Source organism: Amblyomma maculatum, chromosome 1 (assembly GCF_055883805.1).
Source record: "Amblyomma maculatum isolate TAMU_Amacu chromosome 1, ASM5588380v1, whole genome shotgun sequence".
Lineage (NCBI taxonomy): Eukaryota > Metazoa > Arthropoda > Arachnida > Ixodida > Ixodidae > Amblyomma > Amblyomma maculatum.
The window spans coordinates 312,412,113-312,434,510 of NC_139344.1; the positions used below are offsets into that span (position 1 = coordinate 312,412,113).

At 43.8% G+C, this 22,398-nt stretch overlaps 2 long non-coding RNA genes across 4 annotated transcripts; one reads left to right on the top strand and one right to left on the bottom strand.

Annotated features, from left to right (window-relative positions):
- The first annotated feature begins 342 nt into the window (after positions 1-342).
- LOC146207116 (uncharacterized) lies at positions 343-20,237 on the top strand. Of its 3 annotated transcripts, none has more exons than XR_014706615.1 (5): positions 343-464; positions 780-886; positions 1,953-2,044; positions 10,133-10,183; positions 19,628-20,237. It is a non-coding gene; the product is annotated as an uncharacterized LOC146207116 (long non-coding RNA). The 3 variants fall into 3 exon arrangements; XR_014706609.1 differs by lacking the exon at positions 19,628-20,237 and adding an exon at positions 10,736-15,269; XR_014706607.1 differs by lacking the exons at positions 10,133-10,183; positions 19,628-20,237 and having other exon boundaries at positions 1,953-2,526.
- On the bottom strand, positions 3,120-21,508 carry LOC146207117 (uncharacterized). The gene is made up of 4 exons (XR_014706627.1): positions 21,154-21,508; positions 20,325-20,404; positions 4,903-5,041; positions 3,120-3,230 (listed from the first exon to the last, which is right to left on the bottom strand). It is a non-coding gene; the product is annotated as an uncharacterized LOC146207117 (long non-coding RNA).
- Between the last annotated feature and the right edge of the window lie 890 nt (positions 21,509-22,398).

Below are 22,398 nucleotides of genomic sequence, written 5' to 3' on the forward strand. Positions count from 1 at the left end.
AAAAAACAACAATAGGCAATTTATTACGTCACATCCGCCAGACTACAAACAAATTCTCCTCGCCTACCTTCTTTCTTTTCGCGCATGCGCAGCTTATCAAGATCGCGCGGTGGCGACACCTGCCGGTCGCCACCGCGCGATCTTGGTAAGCTGCGCATGCGCGAGAAGAAAGAAGGTAGGCGAGGAGGATTTGTTTGTAGTCTGGCGGATGTGACGTAATAAATTGCTTATTTTTGTTTTTTGCTTGCGTGTACTCTCGTACCCAGACGCTTTTTTTAATCGCCGCCTCCGCAGCCGCAGGTGCTTTTTTTTTTTTTTTTCCTTTTCAATTTTGGCGCGCAGTGGTACAAGCAAGCGTGCAAGCGGGAGGCTTGTTCGCGCCGTGTTTCAGATTCACCAGACTGGAATGTATTCTGCAAAATAGACTGGGCGGCACCCATCCTTGCAAGTTTCTTCAGACTTTCGTAAGTACAGCGAAAATGCAGCGCAAAACACTTACGGTGGCATCCCGTACTTTCCTCATGGCGCCGCTCTTCTCACGTTACAGCTTGTCTGCATCGATGCGTTATTGCTAAGTGATCTCAATTCTTTTTGCGGCATCTTGCTGTGAGTCGGTGGCTTCAAGTGAAGCGTAGAGGATCTACGAAGCTCTTTTCCGTGCGCCAGGAAGCAGTCCGTGCTTCGATCGGTCGCCGGCGGCTCATTTTCGAGTGCGCCTCCGTTTTGCTCCCAAATAGCCCTGTCTTAGCAAGAGCAACCATTTCTATTTTTTGTTTCAGTGTGTGCCGAAATACTCTTGCTGCACAGCGATTTTGGGATCTTGGCTACGTCGCAGCTTCTGCTCATGGGCTGTCCTGCACCATGAATGCCTTGTGCCTCATGAAAGGTGGGTACAAAATGTGTGCTGGCAAAAACAGGTTGCTCCACAAGAGCGCTACTATATGAAATAGAAGTTACCTTATTTATGAAGCTGGGGCACTGGGCATGCATTTCGGTCAGCACCGTGACAACCAAAGCAGTAGAAAAGGGTGAGGGGGGTGGGGGTGCCAGTACATATCTGCCGGACTGTTCTGACCACTAGATAGGACTAACCCGGTCATACGACTACATTTTAGCTAAGCTACATTTTAGCTAAGCGTGATAATATTAATGACATTTTTGCATCAACTCTAGGTGAATTCAAATTCTGTTTCTAGTTATGACTGTATATTGTCTTGTGCACCATACAAGGTAATTGCTGTTGATGGGCACGGTAAAAAAAAATGTTTTTCAATGTTCACTAGCAAATCTACTCAGTGACAGTGCTATTTCTGTGGCCATTGTATAGATCCTTTTTGTATTCCTGACTAGAGCTGGTGAAATCGCTTCTTTCAGCTGTAGCGCGTTACCAAAATAAATGCTGGTGCATATTTTCCAGTAGCTGTCAAATACAGTGAGAGGGCATTCAGGTGCACAAGGTGGGACTAGGCTGAACCAGTCTGTTCCATATAGAGATACTAGTGCCCACGTAGGCCTGTCATGGTAGAAAATAGAATTGTATAATTGCTCGAAGAGCTTTCCAGTAGCATGCTTTGATGGGCTAGCTGGCACACCACTGCAGTGTGGTTTGGCTGTGCGAACAGGCCAAGGACGAAAGGAACGCACATGGAAATGCCAAGTTTGTTTTATCATTTCTTCATCTCCGTGTTTCTTTGGTTTACACTGCCAAATCATATTCACGCTTTCCTATATGTTATCTTGCAAACAGCAAATGCACTGCTAACACTAGGGGCAAATTTTATTTGCTCTTTTTGGTTGAGGCCAATTTATTTTACTGATAGAGCATTAAATGTTTCCATGTGAGTGCCATGTGACAGCTACTAGCATTATACTTTCATTCTGTGTTGCAGCGGGATCATTCATGTCTTACCTTTCCCAGGAGCCGGCATTTATTGCATTGTTCTGATTTCCAGGCCCTTCCCTGTTTGGTGCGTGTGCTGAAACAGGAACCCCTTGGAGACGATTTGCAGCTTTTGTTCATCATCTTGATTCCGTCCCCACATAGGTAATAGCCACTGCGGTGGCACAGGATTAGGGTGCTCAATTGTTAAACCCAAGGACACAGGATGAAATCCTGGTTGCGGCAGTCCCTTTACAATGGAGGTGAAAAGCAATGCCGTGAACTGTGCGATGTTGACACACATTTAAAGTTAAAGACAAGGTTGTTGAAATTTCTGGAGGCCTTCACTAAAGCATGTATCTATGTCCCAATATGGAAACAGTCTGTCCGGGCAATGGACAGGGAGAAAATCCAATGAGGTCAAGAGCATATTTACCACGGTAGCAGGGGTGAATTTAGGTGCCTACCCTGTTGGGGGGGGGGGGGCACAGCTAGTATTATTGCGACATATCTGTAGTGCTTCCTGATATATATTTTTTTACATAGTGGCCATGCAGACCAGTTATTGCAAACCTAACTTGCTGGACATGGACATGGGAAGCCAAGGACATGGGAACTCAATACAAAGAAGTACATGGGACAACACTGTTTGGTCTGAGACCCATTTCCAAAGCATTTCACCCCAAAAGAGCCAAGCATCAGGTCAGGGGAAATCCTGTACCAGTTGGAAAACTGTTGAGTACCTGGCGGCACCTGGAATCAAACCTGGTACCTTCTGAATGCGCAGCATTTCTTTTTCTTGTGTTCCCGTGTCTTTGGCTGGTCCAATATGTTAGATTTAAGTTTAGTACAATACCCCAAGAAAACAAAAATGACAAAATATTTTTGGTCAGTACATAATCTAATTGCCCACTGTTCTTTTAGTTTTCATGGCATTGTTTGTCTATAAAATATATATCCATGAAATTTGTTGCCGCTTAACTAAATTTGTGCAGAGCTAAACACAAAATTTCACCGATCCAGTTTTTGTGTGTGTGCGAGTGTGTTCAGGTAAAGACTATCAGTGTTACAGAAACATTGTTCTACATGCTAGTTTAACATATTTGACAATGGCTAAGTTTCAGAAATAAAAAGCACAGCTATGAGGTTCCTGAAAATTTTCAGACAGCTCGTCCCAGTGTATATTATTTTTTTTTAAGAACATTGGTGAGTATGCTGAGCACTGATGTCTTCTTGCAATGAAATTTTTTCTAGCTTGGTCAGTTCTTTCAAGAACAAACTTAGTATTATCCTTTAACCATAATCATCACGGAATGACACGGATCTGGTGTGTGAATCCACCCCAAGTGCTCTGTAAAAAAAAAAAAAAAAAAAAAAAAAAAAAAAAAAAGACGAAAATGTACTGCACACACCAGCGTACCTTTGACCAAGGCCTTTCTGAATTCATGAACGATCATTAAGCTTTTTTAAGATCTTCCAAAGCCACGTTGAGCACCATTAGAACGAGAACCCGAGCAAGGGCTACTACCCCACCAAGGCATGATGGCCTTGTGACAGAATCTGCCTCACATTCAGGAGGTACCAGTTTCGATCCTGGTGCTGGTGGGTACAAGATTTCTCCCGGCCTGATTCTGGGCTCTTCTGAGATAAGATGCTTGGGAAAGGTATTCTAGTTCACTCCAGGAAAAGGGCCATGAACCAAAATTCACGATTCATTCCACCATTAGACAACCCTAAGTCCGCTTCGTGCAGCAGAAGCCCATATACAGTTCCTTTTTCCTCCTTTCCTAAGCCATGAGCCCTGGTAAGCCAAGCACCAGGCTGGGCCATAGCTGGTACACATTTGAGAAAATTGGAAGTGGAAGTCGAACCCACCACATTGCTTTAATGTGGAATGATGCTGAGATAAGGAAATAGTGAGCCAGCACTATTACTAACCATTCAAGAAAGACTACTGATTACTCACACTGTGGTTCATTAAAAGGATGTACTCAGGGGTGCAAAAGCTCAAATAAGATTTGTAGCGATTTTTGGAGCAGCAAAATCTTCGTTTTAGAGCAATAAAATTCATATTTGGAGCAGCTCACAAGAAAAAAAAAAAATGGATTTCTCGGGCGACACTGCAGTTAAAAAGAAAACTGAAACGGATGAAAAAGAAAAAAGCAACTAGTAATTCTCCGGAATTAGAACAAAAGATCAGTTTGCTTAGCTCCCAGCTCAAACAAAACACTATCGCTGACAAACAGCGTTACTTTGAAGAATCGTTACCCAAATTTATCTCGGAGTCTCCCGGGAAATTCTGGCGTTTGGTCTCCCCAACATCAAAGGTTAATAATGAGTTTGAAATCAAAGGTGTTTTGGTCAGTGATGCAAAAACAGTATCTAATGAATTCAATAAACATTTTAAGTCCGTGTTTAATGATGACAATAACATTTTTCCGAAATTTGAAGCTTCCCTCCCGCCTCTGGATGACGTTGTAGTTAGTGAGCATGGCATTTTAAACATGTTACTTAACCTTGACATAAAGAAATCACCTAAACCAGAGAACATACCTAACGCCTTTTTGAAAAGATATGCACAATGGACATCTAAGTACTTATTTGTTATATTTACAAGGTCCTTACATGAGGGTCAGGTGCCGAGAGACTGGGGGACTGCTAGAGTGAAACCGCTTCATAAAAGTGGAGACAAGCGATTAATCAAGAACTACCGCCCTATTTCACTCACATCAACTGCTTGTAAACTACTTGAACACATAATTCACAATCACATATCAAACTTTCTTGAAGCTAATAATTTTTTTACTAAATATCAGCATGGATTCAGGAGGGGTTACTCAACTTGTACACAGTTAGCAGAAACTATACATGATTTCGCCTCGTCAGTTAACAATGGAACGCAGATTGATGCCGTATTTATGGACTTCTCGAAAGCTTTTGATAAGGTTACTCACGAAAAGCTAATTTATAAACTGGATACAATACTTCATAACAAACAATTAGTAAAATGGATATCAGCCTACCTTTCAAATAGAGAACAATTCGTTGTCTTTAACCATCATTCTTCTGACAGGCTTACAGTTAACTCTGGCGTCCCTCAGGGCTCTGTTCTTGGTCCTCTGCTATTTTTAATATATATTAATGATATTGTTGTTAACATTCCTGTAAAAATTAGACTTTACGCTGATGACTGTGTTATTTATACAGAAGTGAGAAATGTGTCTGATCAACAACTACTTAATAGTGCGTTACAAACAGTTTTCGCATGGTGTGAAGCATGGCAAATGTCCATTAACTTTGAAAAAACTGTACTAATGAGAATCACTCACAAAAAGAAAGTCTTACCCTTCGATTATTGTATTAACGGCATGACACTAACTGAAGTGGCAGAATATAAATATCTAGGGCTCTGGGTCAGTAACAATCTTAGTTGGAATAAACATGTTGATCTCATAACGTGTAACGCTTTCCGTAAACTTTTTCTTGAGACGGGCATTGCGGTTGTCTACCCCATCTGTACGCCTGCTTGCTTACAAATCTATTGTTCTGCCTACCTTAGATTATGCTTCAATCATTTGGGATCCATTTACGCAAACTAACATGAATAAATTAGAGAAAGTTCAAAAGAGGGCGGCACGATACATATATAATAATTACCGGCGTACATCAGTAACACACCTTTTAATTCAAGCTGGCCTTCCGACAATAACTGAGCGAGATCGTTGTGCACGACTTAAATTTCTGTACCAATTAATTAAAGGACACTACAGATCAGAACTCACCGATTTGCTTGTTTTTTCGTCCGGATACGCAACTCGACAACGACACCAGCTAACTTTAACTCCTTTTCGCATTCGAAATAACTGCTTTAAATACTCATTCCTTCCACGAACTATTTCCGATTGGAATAACCTCACTGACAATGAAGTGCTGCAGCCATCACTGACGTTGTTCTCGCAACATATAACCTAGTTTCTCTTTATTGCTTTTGTTATTTCACTGCTGTGTTGTATATGTTTGGATTGTTCAGAAGAGCTTCAACTTGCACTGTAATTATTGTTTATTTTTTTGCCTGTTTTGTTAAACTGGATTGCAGTATCAATAAATAAATAAATAAATAAATAAATAAATAAATAAATTCAAATTTTGGAGCTGTTAAACATGGAAGAAACTTTGCTTTCGGCACAAAAGAATGAAGAGGTGTGAATATCGGACTGTATGAATGCGATAAGGAAATCTAGCAAAGGCCACCTATCACCGATGCTGCGTGTATTTATTTTTGTAAATAAGCTTTTTGTACTGCTAGGCATGCTATCACACACACAAAAATGTGAATCATAAAATTGAAGAGGCTAAATAAAAAAAACTAGAGAATATGCCTTTTTTTTTTTTTTTTTTCATTTAGCACGGTTTGACAACCTTAATCATGGGACTTTATGTTGCTTGCAAGGCTCAAAAAACATTGTTTTACTCTCTGCGAAATCCACAGCTCGTGTCGTGCGAGGGCAGCTCCGAAAGAGCTTAATTTGAAGCAGTGACTGCGATCAGCCTGTGTCCAGAAGCGAGCGCAGTGTAAAGACAAAATGTTGATTAAAAAGCAAATACAGAAACGGACAAAAAGAAACGCCGACCAAAAGGCGAAATGGCAAATGCCGAAAGCAAGTTTTAAGCAAAGAAAACCGACGAGCGAGCACATCTTCGGCTTGTAAATTATACTTCTTGTGGACTGGCGGTGGCTTTGACACAATATTTTGATTAAGGAGAGGTGGACGATTATTAGGTTATGTATTTCATGCACAATGCATACCTTATAGTACTTCAATGTTGCAGCATGCATAAATGTTAATTTTGGCAGTCTTGGGCTCCACTACGGCATTATGGAATTCAATAGCTAGGCTGCTGTGCGTTTCTCGACCTTCTGATGTTCGAAATAAATTTCACATGTTCCACCTCCAGTTGTATTAGCACGAACTTCGGCGGTGATGCAGGCATTGCGAAATCAGGGGGTAGACGAGTCGTACGTGAAAGTGCTGCAAGATATATTTAGTGGGTGCACAGCAATCATAGTTCTGCATAAAAAAGTAACAAAATTCCCATACAGAAAGGTGTTAGACAAGGAGACGCTCTCCCCAGTACTATTCACAGCTTGCTTAGAGGAAGTATTCAGAGACTTGGAATGGGAGCAGTTAGGGATCAGGGTAGATGGAGAATACCTCAGTAATCTGCAATTTGCTGATGACATTGCCTTGCTAAGTAACTCGGGGGATGAACTGCAAATAATGATTGATGACTTAGACAGGAAAAGTAGAAAGGTAGGCTTAAAAATCAATATGCAGAAGACTAAGGTAATGTTCAACAGCCTCGGGAAGGAACAGCAGTTTACATTAGGTAGCGAAATACTGGAAGTAGTAGGCGAATATGTCTACATAGGACAGGTAGTAACCGCAGACCCGGACCATGGAAAGGAAATAACAAGAATAAGATTGGGATGGAGCGCATTTGGCAAGCACTCGCAGATTGTAACTAGCAGCTTATTGGTATCACTCAAGAGGAAAGTATGCAACAGTTGCATCTTACCTGTACTCACCTATGGGGCTGAAACGTGGAGGCTAACCAAGAGGGTTCTACTTAAGTTGAGGATAACTCAGAGGGCTATGGAACGAAAAATGGTAGGGGTAACATTAAGAGATGGGAAGCGTGCAGAGTGGGTCAGAATAACTCAAGTTACCGACATTCTAGTGGAAATTAAGAAGAAGAAATGGACATGGGCAGGACATGTAATGCAAAGAGAGGATAATCGATGGTCGCTTAGGGTAACAAACTGGATTCCAAGGGAAGGAAAGCGTAGCAGGGGGCAGCGGATGAGGTTGAGAAGTTCGCAGGGGTCAAGCGGATGGGAGAGGCCTTCGCCCTGCAGTGGGTATAGTCAGGCTGATGATGAAACACAGAAGCCACCTCCTACACTATCTGATGATGGGAAAGTGAGTCTATCGACAAGACAGTATAAAAATAACCTTAGTGTACATGAATGAACCAACAGGATATCGAAAACTTCCATGAGCCGCATAAAAAACTAAGATACATCCAATAAAAACATGCAGCACTTAAAATGCAGGGTTGAAGTATTGCTCCAAAATCACAAGTACCACTACGGCCCACCACGGAAGCAATAGCAGTGGTGCCTTGTCACAAACAGCCCACTTGCGTTATAGGGTTCCTTCAGCGCATAGACAGTGACTGAACTGGAAAGCGGTGAAAGCACATGGATGCAAAGAAAATATGAGTAGCCATTGGAATGCCATGACGCCATCTCAAAATAAAACTAAAATGCCAGTGACGCATGCTACAGTGTCTGAAGCATCGTGATTGGTTATATCACGGCCGCAGAAAGTTGTCACTGAGTATGGCAAACTTTTGTGGATAGTCGGGGCATTTTGGCACAGCATGGCGCAAATTTCACGCTTAATGCACAGCTTGGTGCAGAAATATGTAGCCGTATCAAAATATGCAATTGGTGCAGCTGTTGCACCCCTGTGTGCTGTCCGCTCATCATTCTTGGATATTCAGGCACCAAGCCGCTTCTGCTCGAGGCCTGGGAGAGGTCTGGTGTCTTTGCCTTTTTAACTGCTTGGAGCACGACAGATTTTATTAACCCTATTCAGTATGCCCACTCTTTTCAGCCTTCCATTAATAACCTGGTACGCAGATTTAGGGTGTCTTTGGCAGGCGCACCTCCTGCATATCCTCCACAACCTCTAGCAGTCTCTCCACTGCTTTGAAGCTCCGTTCGATCGATAGCCTTTGTCCTGCGAAGCTCCCTAGAAATTAAATACTGAAACCAAATACTGTGGGAAGTCTCGACACTGACAAGAAAGAAAAAGTAAGGGGAACAAAGGACTCCTTTGCGGCGCGACGGAGTCCTGTATTTTTTCTTCATTGTGCATGATCATCCTTTATAGATGTATCGCTGTCATACCTGCTTAAGTGCTTCCGCACTAACTGGGAACCAACATGGCGGCCCACCAAGCCTGACTGCCGTTTTTAGCCAAAATAGGGAACCCTAGCATGAGATGTCACCACCCTAAGCCGGGCGCCGCGGCGCAACATGTAGGCTCCCTATCCTCTGAATTCGGCGCCATCTATTAGTGTTGTGAGAAAGTGTCTGCTGTCCCATATTGCCTCCGAGATCATCCCCACGCTTGCGGGGGTGATCTCTGAGGCCATGCTTCCCGCCCTTCCTCGCAAACATCTCCTCGCCTTCGACTGTCTTTTGACCGAGCCACTTTTTTAAAAGAGCGAGAATGAGTGGCGACTCACTGAGCGGCCACTCTTTTGGAGAGCAGTCGCTTAGTGAGCAGTGGTTCTTTTGGAGAGCCGCTGGTTCAGTGAGCCATCGGGAACCGTGAGCAGCGTTTCTTTTGGAGTGCTGTTAGGAACCGTTCTGCCAGAGTTAGGTCTTCTGTTTGCTGCTACTTTAGCGCCATCTATTAGCAGTACGAGAAAGCAACTCCAGTGGTCAGGCACAGGTGGATTGGGCCGGCATATAAAGAAAAGAAAAAAGTGTGCTGTCTGCACAATCCTTCGCAGGTAGTTGGTCGGCTGCTTCGGCGCCGTGTCGAGGCTCCGCGCCGGCGACCTGGCAGCCGCAATGTGTGTATGCTTCGGGTGGTCGCCGCTGTTTTTGTGCGTCTTTTGTTTTGCTTTCAATAATTGCTATGTGTAGTTTTCTCAAGCTGCATTACAACAGGGCGAATGTGGAATGCATGGCCCCTTCCGCAGCCAGCCCAGCAGAAAAAAAATATCTGGTTCAGTCATGAACAGCACTGACTGCAGCGCGTCGTGTGCTCAAAACGGGAACAGATGCTTTATGAAAATTAAAACCACACTTCACAGCATGAATGGCGAGCGATTCGGCTTGAAGTAGATACAAAATGAATGAATTAATTAAATACGGTCGGTGTATGTATGTGGCGGCAAAAACAGGAAGGTTGAACAAGTTTGGGTTAGGGGACCGGGCCAGAAACCTGTTGCCAGGAATAAAGGAAGCAGTGGGAGAAGCCGGGGCGCTGAGAGCTGTGGGCATTGAGAAAAACTGTCGCAAAGTTGAACAGGGTTATAGGAATATACGAAAAACGAATCAGCTAGAGAAAGCATGTGGGGGGAGGGGAGATTTAGAAAGTGAAAAAGGACTAACGCGGACTCGAGCTACAAAGCGCACACTGCATTAAAAAAAATTATGCATTTATACTTCAGGCTCCTCCTGAGTTCACTGTCTCCGGGAATATAAGAGGGACCTCGAATCAGGTAATCTGCTTTCTCTATATTTATAATTCACTATCTATATCTGTCTACATTGTCACTATCAGTATTTATTAACAGTCAGTCCACAAGAGATTTTGGGCTAGAGATTGATGGCCCGAAGTATTTATTAAGGATGATTCTCAGTGTGTTTAATGATGGCCAATGTTATTCAGATAATTTTGAAACGATAGGGTACGAAAAGAACGAAGTCCTCTCTTGGACTTCGTGGACATAAAGTGGACATAAAGAGTAAGAATCGAGCCTAAAAAAATATGGATGTTGCTGTTTACTGAGATTTTGTAGTCACCATTAGGGGAGATAGGATGGACACACAAATATTTCCACGCTTTCGTTAAGTTTCGGGAGGTCGAATGGGTGCGTATCAGTGAACGAGAGAGAGGCAGAGTTGGCTTTCTCTCTCTCCAATAGACCACTGTTCGCTCCTGAGCGACCCAGGCTTAAGTGAGCCGGTGAACCGTTAAATGAGCCGGCTCACTTCAGTAAGCTGAGCCGTTCTGAGCCGCTTTGCTGATCTCTAGGTCGTCGTCTCTTCAGCTCACTGTTCCTGAGTCTGCGTCGCTTGGATGGTAGCTATTGGAAGGTACTCTTGAGAAGATAAAGGTGGCAAACACCTGCCACATAGCGGCTGCGACGAGGCACTGGCTGGAGATTCCCAGGATGTTTTACCCAGCACCTCCACCAAATGTAGCGGATGAAATGGGTTTAATACAGGTCAACGTTTGAATAATGAAGGCTGCTTGCAAACGGCCCAAAGCCCAGAACAGTCTGCACGCATCTCTCTCTTCCTCGAACTTCTCAGTAAGCACTTCCTCATTTGAAAGTAAAAATGGGGTATTTCACATATAAACCTCTGGCACCCATTGCATTGACTTATGCTTTAGTCCACTTCAGCAGATCATAATGGTTGCGGAGCACTGCAACTTTCATTTTCAACCGTCAAAATGTGGAGCACATGCAGTCGAACCCTGCAAAGGAATTTTTTTTTTTTTTTGTTCCCGCGAGAATTTCACTCTTGCAAAAGTTGACAAATAAGTAAATATTAGCAATTGGCAATTCAGCTATAAGTTGTGATGGCTCAAAAAGTGAGCATGAAAGCGGCAAATACGCACTTCTCAGAATTCACAACCAGGCCGTGCTGTTGGAGGTGCTGTAAACTGCACGCAGGTAGTTCTCGTTATCTATAGACATATTGCTGACTGTGTTCGCATACATCAATGATCGATGTATGCGAACACAGCTGGGTTTGAGTTGGGTTCTGAAGTCCAACGGGCATCCACACATACTCTAACAGCCCAAACGCAGTTGTGATGGCTGCTTTAGGTATGCTGGCAAACACAGTGGGTATCTGGTGATGTGCCTAACCAGGTCCACTTTGTTAAAAATGGTGCAGCCATTCAGATGTGATGTGAAGCAGTGGATAGCTGTCGTGGACAGTCTTGGCATTCAACACTTCATAGTCACCGCACGGACGCCAGTCACTTGGATCTTTTTTTAGATATGAGATGGAATGAAGCCCATGCGCTGGATGATGGGTGTATAATGTCGAGTTGCATCATGATTGAACTCCCGTTTAGCAGGTGACCACCAAACAAGAGGTGTGATCGTGCTGGTGGTGGTGGTCACACCATATGCTTTGGTGGCTGGGTGAGATTTAAACGCTTTGCCAGTTACTGAAATCACACCGGGATGTTCTCAAAGGAGGTGATGGTATCAGCATGCCGATGCCAGTGGGGACAAGGTTAGACTCGACGCCAGATATAGATAGCCGAGTGAAGCTGTCTGTCGGGCTGCATGCTGAATGAAGCCCAAGTGAAAGTACGATAAGAAATATGCGCTGATGATTGGGTCAACATCAGCGATGACGAACACTCATCAAAATGTGTGGCAGGGTACCAAGTTGAGGGTGAGGGAGCGAAGTCTATATGTCACTATGGTCGAAGGGATGGCAGCCCGTTGCGATTGCCCTGCCAGCTAGGCAAGATGGCTTTTTTTTTTAAGGATCACGCTGACCTCTGCACCATTGTTGACAAGGAACGGATTATGACAGGTCTTGTCAATTACCACAAAAGGACTCCGCCGGGGTGGCGCAGTGGTTACGGCACTCGACTACTGTTCCCAAGGACGCGGGATCGACTCCCGGCCTCGGCGGCCGCTTTTCGATCGAGGCGAAAAGGAAGGCGCCCGTGTGCTGTGCGATGTCAGTGCACGTTAAAGAACCCCAGGTGGTCGAAATTTCCGGAATCCTCCACTACGGCGTCTCTCATAGCCTGAGTTGCTTTGGGACGTTAAACCTCACAAACCAAACCACGAAAGGTGGCCGCATTGGGGAGCCACGAGTTGCCATTAATGGTCTTGAGGGGTTTTTCCCAACCACGAGACATGCACTTGGTGGCAGGATGTAGGAATTGCCAGTCATACCAGCAGTGTTAAGTTATGGCTCTTTGTGCGCGATGGAAAGTGGTGACTGGAATATGGTGAATGGTCTCTTGGGACAGGCTCCTGAGTGTGTCAACTGAGGTAGTAAGCTCATCAGTACAGGCCTCGAGGCAGGAAATTGCCGAGTCTGCCAGTGGTGAGACAGCTGTGGCTTGCTGGAAGGCCACCTCATGAACCTGGTTGGTCAGCTCCATGGTTGTGTCACTGGCCGCTGGGAAGGCAAGATGCAGATGCTTGGGCATCAGCAAGAGCTGAAGAAGAGCTCTCGAAGCAGCAGAACATGGGTGGTGAGTCCTCACCGAGGAGCTGCCAAATCCGGTGAAGCAGTTGTGAAAGGCGACAGTCGTCAAGGTCCACCAGTAAGGAGCTGCTGTAGGTGAGAGCGTTCTTACGCCATAGTTCTCTCGGGTACTTTGGTCTTGAGGTGCTGATGAGGGCATCTCCCATGAGTTTATAAGAATATCCTGCAAGTCACTGATCATGTCAGGAGAGAGCGCAGATACATGATTGTACTAAATCACCTTGTGAGGTTATGCAGTCAGTAGAGATGTGCACGGGCCGAAATTCTGAGCCCGAGCTAGCTTGGAATCTGTGTTACAGACCAAGTCTGGCATGGCAACGTGTTCAGACTTAAAGGGCCCACGAAGAGCTATTTACGAAAACTAGAAAACGCACTCTAGATATATGTATCCTATCAGTCCTCTTTGCAACACACAAATTTTTATGCTAGTGTCAGTAATACCGAAAATATTGGCGACTGAAATGGCGCTCGTCCTCTGCACGCTTAACCTGACGCATGCCGCCACGGAAGAAAAAAAAAATGAAAACAAGCTGAGACGGCACCCCACCACGTTCCATTCTGCCCGGGTCACCTGGGAGCATCCAGTGAGCGGGCACAACCAGCAAGCCCCGATGGAGGTCGCCCTAATCAGTTGAGAGCTTTAACCAGGAGCACTTTTTAAAAATTAGTTGTCAATTGTCTCCACGCAAAGTGTTTGACTCAAACACTCACAAAGACCATCTCTATAAATTTCTTTCACTAGAATATTAGAGCAAATATTGTTTAATGGCCCTTTAAGGCCCTGGTCTGGCCCAGAATGATACAGAAAGAAATAATTTCCAAATAATGAGTTGACCTTGAAATGCTCAGTTGTCGCGTTTAAGATTGAAATTTGTAGAATATAGAGGCACAGCACAACATAGAATTATATTAATTTTTTTATATTATTACGCAAGAACAATTTATGCATTGATGAATGCTTAAGACATTTGTGGCACTCCTGGATTGTGAATCCAGCAACGCTGAAGTTCTTTTTACTGCTGTAACTTGTGGCTGCAATGAATAATGTGTTCTTAGCAAGAAAGGAAAGATTTAGGTACATGGTTTCCTCACTTCACCAAAAACACGCGGCCTCTGAGCAAGGGGTTGATTCTGTGGCCAAGTACTCGGTAAGCTTATCTTGCTCACTGCGTGTCTTTCATGGCACCGACAAGGTTGTGGACCGCAGATGCTTTGACTAGGTGCTACGGCCCATTTCTACTGAGGCTTGTTGAGGCCTGGCACAACAGATGTGGAAGAGCTGACAGCATACCGCGAATCTGGAAACTGATACCTAAACATCTGCCGAAGAGGAAGAGACAAAAGTCAAAATTCGATAGCCCACAAGCAGCCCTTCTGCTTGGTCGTTGACAGCTAGCAAAGATCTGTTCATGCCAGGGGTGTGTGGTGTAAAGGTGCATAAACATCTGTATAGAGAATTCACACACTCTTGTGTGGGAAAGATGCTGCAAAATACTGCTGTATTGTGACGCCTAGCACACCACAACCATATTCGTGCCTTTAAAAAAGTTGTGAATACTCTGGATTGGTGTGTCCGGCCTGGCCCCGCCCAAGCTTGAGGCACAGAGCTTCTGAGCGGCCAGAGTACGAGCTTTTGGGCTAAACCGAGCCTTCGCACACCTCTAACGGTAAGGGCCGAGTTGTGCCTCAATCTGGAGAAACCACATTTGCGAGTTCTGGGGTCAGAAGGGTGAAAGGCAAAGTTGCAATGATGAAACGTTCTGCGAGAGTAAGGGCGGCTCTGTAGAGCAGGTGCCGGCTTCAGTCATCCTCTAGTCCTAGGCAATCAGTTGTAGATGTGGTGCTCTAGGTCGCAGGGAAATAAGCTTCCCACACATTTTAAGGCATAACCAAACTACTGAGCTGTGGCAGCACGTGCCTCCGGCCCAGTACATTCTTTGTTGTCCTCCTCTTGTGCAGCCGCGCTTAAGGCACAGCCAAAGAAGGATGCTGCAAGGGCAGCTTTTCTAACCAATTGTTCCAGTTTATTCTCATATTTTATGTTGAGCTTCTGTACTCTGTGAAATTTCTGGAACTCAGCGGAGAGTACTATAACTGTCGCAGCATTCAACAAATTCTTTTATTACAGTTCTTTCTCTGCATGAACAAGACAAATTTATATAAAAAAAGGAAATGAATACATAACTCCTCAGGGCTGTTTCTTGGACTAGTTAGTGGGGTTTACTCATTTTGGTGAGGTCTGAAGTGCAAAACAGACAGTGACGTGAAAGAAACACAGGGCAAAGCGCTAACTTGCAAATGAATACTGAGCTCATAAAAATATTGGGGGAAGGGGGGGGGGGGGGGGACTTAAACTCTTCCTTTAAGGTCATGGCATGCCAGCGTTAATGATGCCAGTTGCCGGTTTTCCTTGTGGACCTTCGTGTAGACACACTTTGCCACTCACTTGTTCAGAAGCTTTTAACTTGCGGCTGCATTGTCCCATACATAGTCGCAAGATACCACATTATAAAACCACCGCGACAAAGATCTAAAGCACCATTTTAACCAAGCCACACAAAGGTATCTTCGTGGCCTAGGGGTCCTGAAGGGCTGGATTCCGATTTCACCCTTTCATGTCACACCTGTGTTGGCAGCGCCTACCAATTCGGCCATGCCACGTCTCATGCCATCACACAACTCAATGACTAGCCATGCATGACCATGTCGTCTGCCAGCTACCACTTGCCAGAGCCATGCCCATGATTTTTTGCTCATAATGCGGACAATGGCTTTTCTGGGGGACGAAGCCTTTAATGGTGCTGAATGGGAGAACTAGGGTTGGAACACTTTCATCCAGCGATAGAACTAGTGTAGTTTCTTAGCACCAAGAACAGTCAAGGGCAGTCCAGGCTGCACTTCAAACACAAGTTTGAAGGACGTCGCCTGACATCAAAAACACTGCATAATTGCTGTTTCACTCCTTTTAGCAGAACATTTTCGAGAACACTGCAGGATCTGTACTGGAGAAATGCGTAAGCATGCTCATTGCTGTGTTGTCCGCAAGATGTGTCAGCGGGATTCCGCGAGTAACAGATACTGCACCTTTCCTTTCCTGTAAACCAATTATAGAAGGGTGGTGAACTGTGATGCGTTCAATGGCACACTGGTTGTGTTCAACAAGAGGCATGCAATGTACCGTGTGCAGCAGCAATGCTCAGGCTTTCGCAAGATCAAAAAACAGCGCAGCTATTTGGGACAAACAGAGAGGAGAATAACGGACAAGCGCTTGTCCGCTATTCTCCTCTCTGTTTGTCCCAAGTAGCCGCGCTGTTTTTTGATCTTGCAATGCACCGACTAGCTCAGATTTCCGTTCTTCAGGCTTTCGCATTTCTCCGCTGCAGATCCTGCAGCGCTCTTGGAATTTTTCAGATTGCAATTGGCTGATTACCTCTCTTTACACACTTTCTCACCATTCCTACCATTTGTGCACGCAAATCACGCCCTTTCCCGCTCGTTCACGTTTCAAACATTTCAAATTTCCCGCCACTGGAAGTTAGTACCACGTGACCCGTTTGGATGTTGCCATTACCCCTCTAATTAATTACCTAGTTAACCCACATGCATCAAATTATTTACCCAGCAAGATTTTTTGGCCCATTCTTTTTCTTATAACTTGTTTCGTTCAAATGTAATTGTGATGACAATTCTGGTGACATGAAACTGCCGACATACCTACATAATGCTGACGCATTAAAATGGCAGTGACAAAGCATTACTGCCCTGTGCAGTCATACCTATTTGACACATGGTGCCTCTGTTGCCACAGAGGACATGGGCTCAACTTCAATGTCTTAGCCGTGAGAAGCTGAGGAAATGGAGGTTAGCATTTCATTTACAATCATGCCAGTCATAATACTGCGGTCTGGCTAGCGGTGGTGATCGTTCAAGGGGCAGAACATGCACACCCTCTCTTGGCATGCTACTGCACTGCTCCTCACTACTTGGCATCTCTGCTCCCGTCCGCCTAATACAATGAACTATACGAGTACTGATGCGACAGCATTTGCTGACCGAGAAGAATGTCAGGCATTCGGCGTCAGTGTCCATGCGAAGCCTTCGCCTACTAACTGTGGCAGGTGGTGTTAAGAGGTATTTCCCGCCCTCCATTTATGGGAGAGGAGGGAGATATTTGGACACGAAAGATTTAGCAAAGTTGAACCAAAAGCCACGACGAATAGAAATAGAATATAATCGGGATTGGAATAATTGGAGAGTGAAAAAACGATGGAATTAAAATTGGATTGGTTGAAACGTTCCAAATTGACTGGCTATGAGGGACGCTGTAGTGGAGGGATGCAGATAATTATGACTAAGTGAGGTTCTTCAATGTATGTACTCTGAAATCTCACAGCACGTGGGCACCTTGCATTTTGTCTATATTGTAACATGGCAAGTGTCGAAGCCGGGTTTCCAGGCTCTGTAGTCAAGCACCCAATGACCAAGCCACCACAGTGCACAATGAGAGTAGTAATACATTGGTGAGTGAATTTCGTCTGCAGTCAGTCGAACTAACCGTCCTTAAATTTGTTTTTCCTACAACAAAACTTCCTATGAAAATGCTCTTTATGAACCGTTCCCAGCACTCAGGGGTGTCAGGCATTGCCCCTAGTATGTGGGCCATTCACTTCTGATCTCTTCAGTAGGCACTCCAATCCTGAGTGACCCTAGTTCATTGCTGCAAAGTGGTGGCTGCACAGGATATTGGTGGCTGCAGGAGACAGGATAAAATGGAAAAAGGTCCAATTGACTTATTTTCAGTAATGCTACTGCACATGTGTGAAGCCTTCTTCTCTATTTCTACATAGTAGGGCAGCAGTTCACTGCGTGTGTGAAAACCATGAAAGATGTCTGCTGGGTCATTGACGCGACAAACTGTTGCGCAATAATTACATGCATTGCTAGCATGTACTTGGCCCTCAGGACCACATACATTTTCCCTGCCTGCTATTGCAACAAACGAAAAGACGCTGCCAGGTTTGCCTTCTAAGAGATCAAGTGCCGCTTGGAAAATAAACCTACCTTACTATTGTGAAAGAATTTCTGCAGAAAATATGTGAGGGAGCCTCGGTAACCCGCCCTGCCAAACATACCTTGCCCGACGTCTGCAAGAAGAGGCGCGACTGGAAAAAGGTCTATAGCAGAGCTACATTGCATGTGCTTAACAAAGTTGTTTGCTGGGTTAACTAGTATAGCATCCTAAAATTTGAAGGTGCTTGGAAAGACAAGGACAAGAGAAGTGGACGAGACAAAATCGTTTTTCCTTGTCTTTCTGAGCACTTTCACATTTTAAGACTGCAAGTGCTGTTGTGTATAGCAATAAATTTGGTTATTCATAATTTGTCTGTTTTTTATTCTTTTGTTGGCTATTCATGACAAGCTTACAGAGGGGTATTTACATGACCTCACACGTGCCGTTTTATTGCCCAGAAGATAGCTTTTGCTAAGAAATCCGGAGTAAATTGTGGTGAGCCGATGAGGCATGCATAGCAGTTTTTTGCAACGCTCCATGAACAGCAAATTGGTGGCCACTGTGATGTTGGTGAATAGACCAAACGTGCACGCACAGTTTTATGTAATGTAAACCAAGGATTAAAAAAAAAAAAGGCTGAGCACTGCAGCTTACTGAAACCGACGACATATTATTCGTCTTCGTGTAGTTCTGTTTGGAGTATTCCTTATATTTTATCTAATTGGTTAATTAGTTGAGATTAATTATTCTATTTTTTTTTATATTCAGTTTAGGCCCAAGTACCCTTAAGCTTTAGAGGGGGTTCAAGTACAAATGACCCAGTTTTTTCTACTAACATACTTCCTGCACGATTGTTTTTTCCAGCATTAAAACAAAGTGCACAAATATGAAAGGAAAAGAAAATACCACATGACTACGGTCTTGCTTTGCTAAAGTTTGAATTATCCGAATTCAGGTTTTATCTTGCATGAAAAATGACAGAATCCTCTTCATGAGTATGTGGCTTCCGCCCACACTGAAAATCCGGAAAGCCAGTCTTTTTTTTTTTTTTTTCGAATCAATGAAGCATACACGCCCACTGTTTCAAAGTGAGCAGCCACCGCCACTGTCAGCCAACTCTGACAAAGCTTTTATCGAGCTGTCCCACTGACAAAATTTGGCAATGGCGAACACAATGATGATCCCCTAATTTGGTCCAAACCACCCTCAAAATTTGACTTCGTCCGATTTGGACCAAAACCGACGTTCAGGCTAATTCAGCTATGTCAAGCATGATGGTGACTTTCAAATTTAGTCCAGGCCACTCTCTGCTGAAGCTGGATTCAGTTTATTGACAGGCACACTGGACAGCACTCAAAATATTGTTATGTCACTAGTGAGATCATGTATGTAACAATACAATAAAACAAGGTGAGCGCTTGTTAAAGAACAGAGAGCACGTGCAATTAAAAAAATCATAGACTTTTTCCCGAGACGTGGTTACGTGGATGATGACAGTGTTTCACCGCAAGAGATTCCTTCAGTCGTTTTTATGCAATTTCAGTGCCAAATTAAAATAAATCCTCAATTCTTGGATATTGTAGTGCTCGATCTATACTAAATCAGACATTTTTTTTTACACCATAATCTAATTTAATACATATTGTTACATTTTGGTCCATGTTTTGTCCCTTTACAGGTCCAATGGGCACATTCAAGTGCAAGGCCCTTAGTAACAATTGTGCAGCAATAGTACCGTGTAGCTGTGCACTATCAGACATAAAGGGCCAGTTCTGGAAGGCCTTTTTGGTGTCCATGGGATCGAAACATAAGTTATAGTCCTGTGCATTGTTGATAAATTCAGCCTAGCCCCACCATCCACTGGTTGTCCTGGTTAGATGACTTGGTAGACAAACTGCCCCACATGAGTAACAGTCCAGGGTTCACTCCTTGGACCACGTCAAATTTTTCACTACTGAAGCTTCTGGAAAACTTGTATAGCTTTTCTTTTTACCTGTATGGCTGCACTTATATGGGTGCTAATGAGTAAGTAGCCTCTATTTGAAGTCTACTTTATCTTGTTTCCACTAAGTATACATTTGACTGATCTAGCAGCCAATGCGTGGTACTGCTTTCTTTGATACACATCGCATAATTCAGCACTCTGCCTGAGATGAGCAGTGCACCTGCTGCTAATCATATTGCTGTAACGCATGTAGCTCAGCCAGAATGTTCTCCTCAGTTGAGCAAACCAACCGTTTTCTGGTCGGAGCATTTCATCAATTAAAATAATTAGTGGACAACACACTTTGAAACAAAATTATCTTTATTATTTCAATCAATAAGCTACTATCACATGCATGAAACATTTTGTAGATTTTGAACTGTATACTCACCACAAGATGAGTTGAAACGGTTCCGACTGATAACAGCTACAAGTGAATGGCATCCATCCTTCCACCAGTGTTCTTGCGATCTGCAAAGAGCAAGGCTCCTGAAGTGAAAGCTGCATGGGCCACAATCTCCACACGAAGTCTTGTATCAAGGCATTTCTAGAACAAAAGAGTTTATTCTAGTAATGTCGATAGGCAGTTCATTGAAAGGTTTTGCAGACAGCTGCCAAGGAGGAGCTTCAGTTTCTTGGGGTGTATTACCATTTTGTTTTTGTTCATGAACTTGCCGCAGAATACATATCTTTATCTGCCAACAGAACTTTTTTTTTATGTACTTTGTTCTTTTCAAGGCTGAAGCAGTACAAGAAAGATAAGGCTGCAAAATAGATTGATTCTTGTGGTAAAGTATGTGAAGTAAATGAAATAGGCTTCTCCCACAGCAAAAGCCCTCCACCTAGTAAACAATCTATTTCACTCCGGCAATGCAGTGCAAAGAGCGACGTGTCTAAGAACGCGAACTAAAGAAAACTAAGCGCTGGTAAAGCTGATCACACCATCGATCACTTCAAATCTTGCGTGCACGTTTCTGTACGGTCCTGTCGTTTTTCAGAGATTAACTGGCACTTTTTACATCGGAAACAATAAATTACTTCCTGCCGATACATTCCGAACATGCTTTTAGTGCGCTCACCCAAGTTCTGTACTTGCCCCCACGCATTGACATTATAAATGGCACTGAACCATTTTAACCTCGCAGAAGCCGCTGAAATCATTGTACTCTCCTAAGCTCGTTTCCGATGCACGGACATTTTTTAAATAGGAGCGAACTTACCAAGATTAGGTGAATTGCGCGTATCGGTCGGTGGTCTCGGTTCGCCGACGTTGCAAGTGTACGACAACAACGTTTTAGCACAGCGTTTAAGGGTCTGGTTGCCGACTTATAAAAACTGGGAAAGCATATGACAACCACAGCGGTAAAGAGGAAATGTAACAGCATAATAACAGCGCATATTTCTGCCTCTAACGCCGTACGTTAAATGCTTCAAGCACGGCGCCATGAAGAAAAATGCAAAAGCGAATGCAGCGCCACTACTGGAAATTACAATTGCAACTTCATGGAAAATATTAGTAACAGAAAAAAGTTCCCTTCTGAATGACATCTAACGACATGACTTCAACATTTAGAACTGTATTCCTGATGAGAAAGCTGAGTATGTTGCATCCTAAAGAGAGAAAAAAAAAAAATGATTGGTAAGTGCCGCCATCTGCACCGCTCGCAAATGCAGGTTCGGCGCCCTATTTGAAATAATTATTTTAAACGAGCGGATGTTTGCGCAGATAGACCTCGCAAGGGCCGCTTTGCTCCATCGAAGCATTTGACGCACGACATGTAGCAGTGATCGCAAGGCACATCCGCGCAGACCTGTGAAGAACCAGTGCAAATGTGAAGATATTCCCTTGCTCCTTTTTCTTCTCGCAAGCAATATTCCAAGCACAAATAGAAGTGACTATGAAAATACTTTGCCGAGCCCAAAAGGAAGAATACACTGACGCTGAGCAGTCCCATTACGAATCCAACTGGATTGACATGTTGGAAAACAAGTGGCTGATTTGAGCCTGGCAGTTTTGTTGATGTGCTCAACTGACAGCAAGCAGCCTAACTACTGGCATCAACTAGAGCGCAACTCACCCTTGACGATTTTTTTTTTTTTTTTTACTTTTTACAGTGACTCATGCTATACAGATATTTTATAAATGCACTAAACAAAGCGGCCCAAGCATACAAACAAGCGATAGTTTGTTTTGTCTCGCACTCTTATTTTTTCCTTCATGCATGAGCGCCCACACACTAGGAGGATGAAAATCCTGCAGGTTATGCACCTGTATGGATATGAACGAGGAATGACCAATGATGCAGCATTTGTCCAAACAAAGGCACATATTGCTCTGGAAGAGCCTATAGAAACTCTCAAATTGAAATAATCTTATACTACAATCCTTTTTTTTTCTGGATGAACACAACGCTTATAAAATATGTTTTGTAATGCAAGCACCTTTCCTGTCATCTGCAGGACAT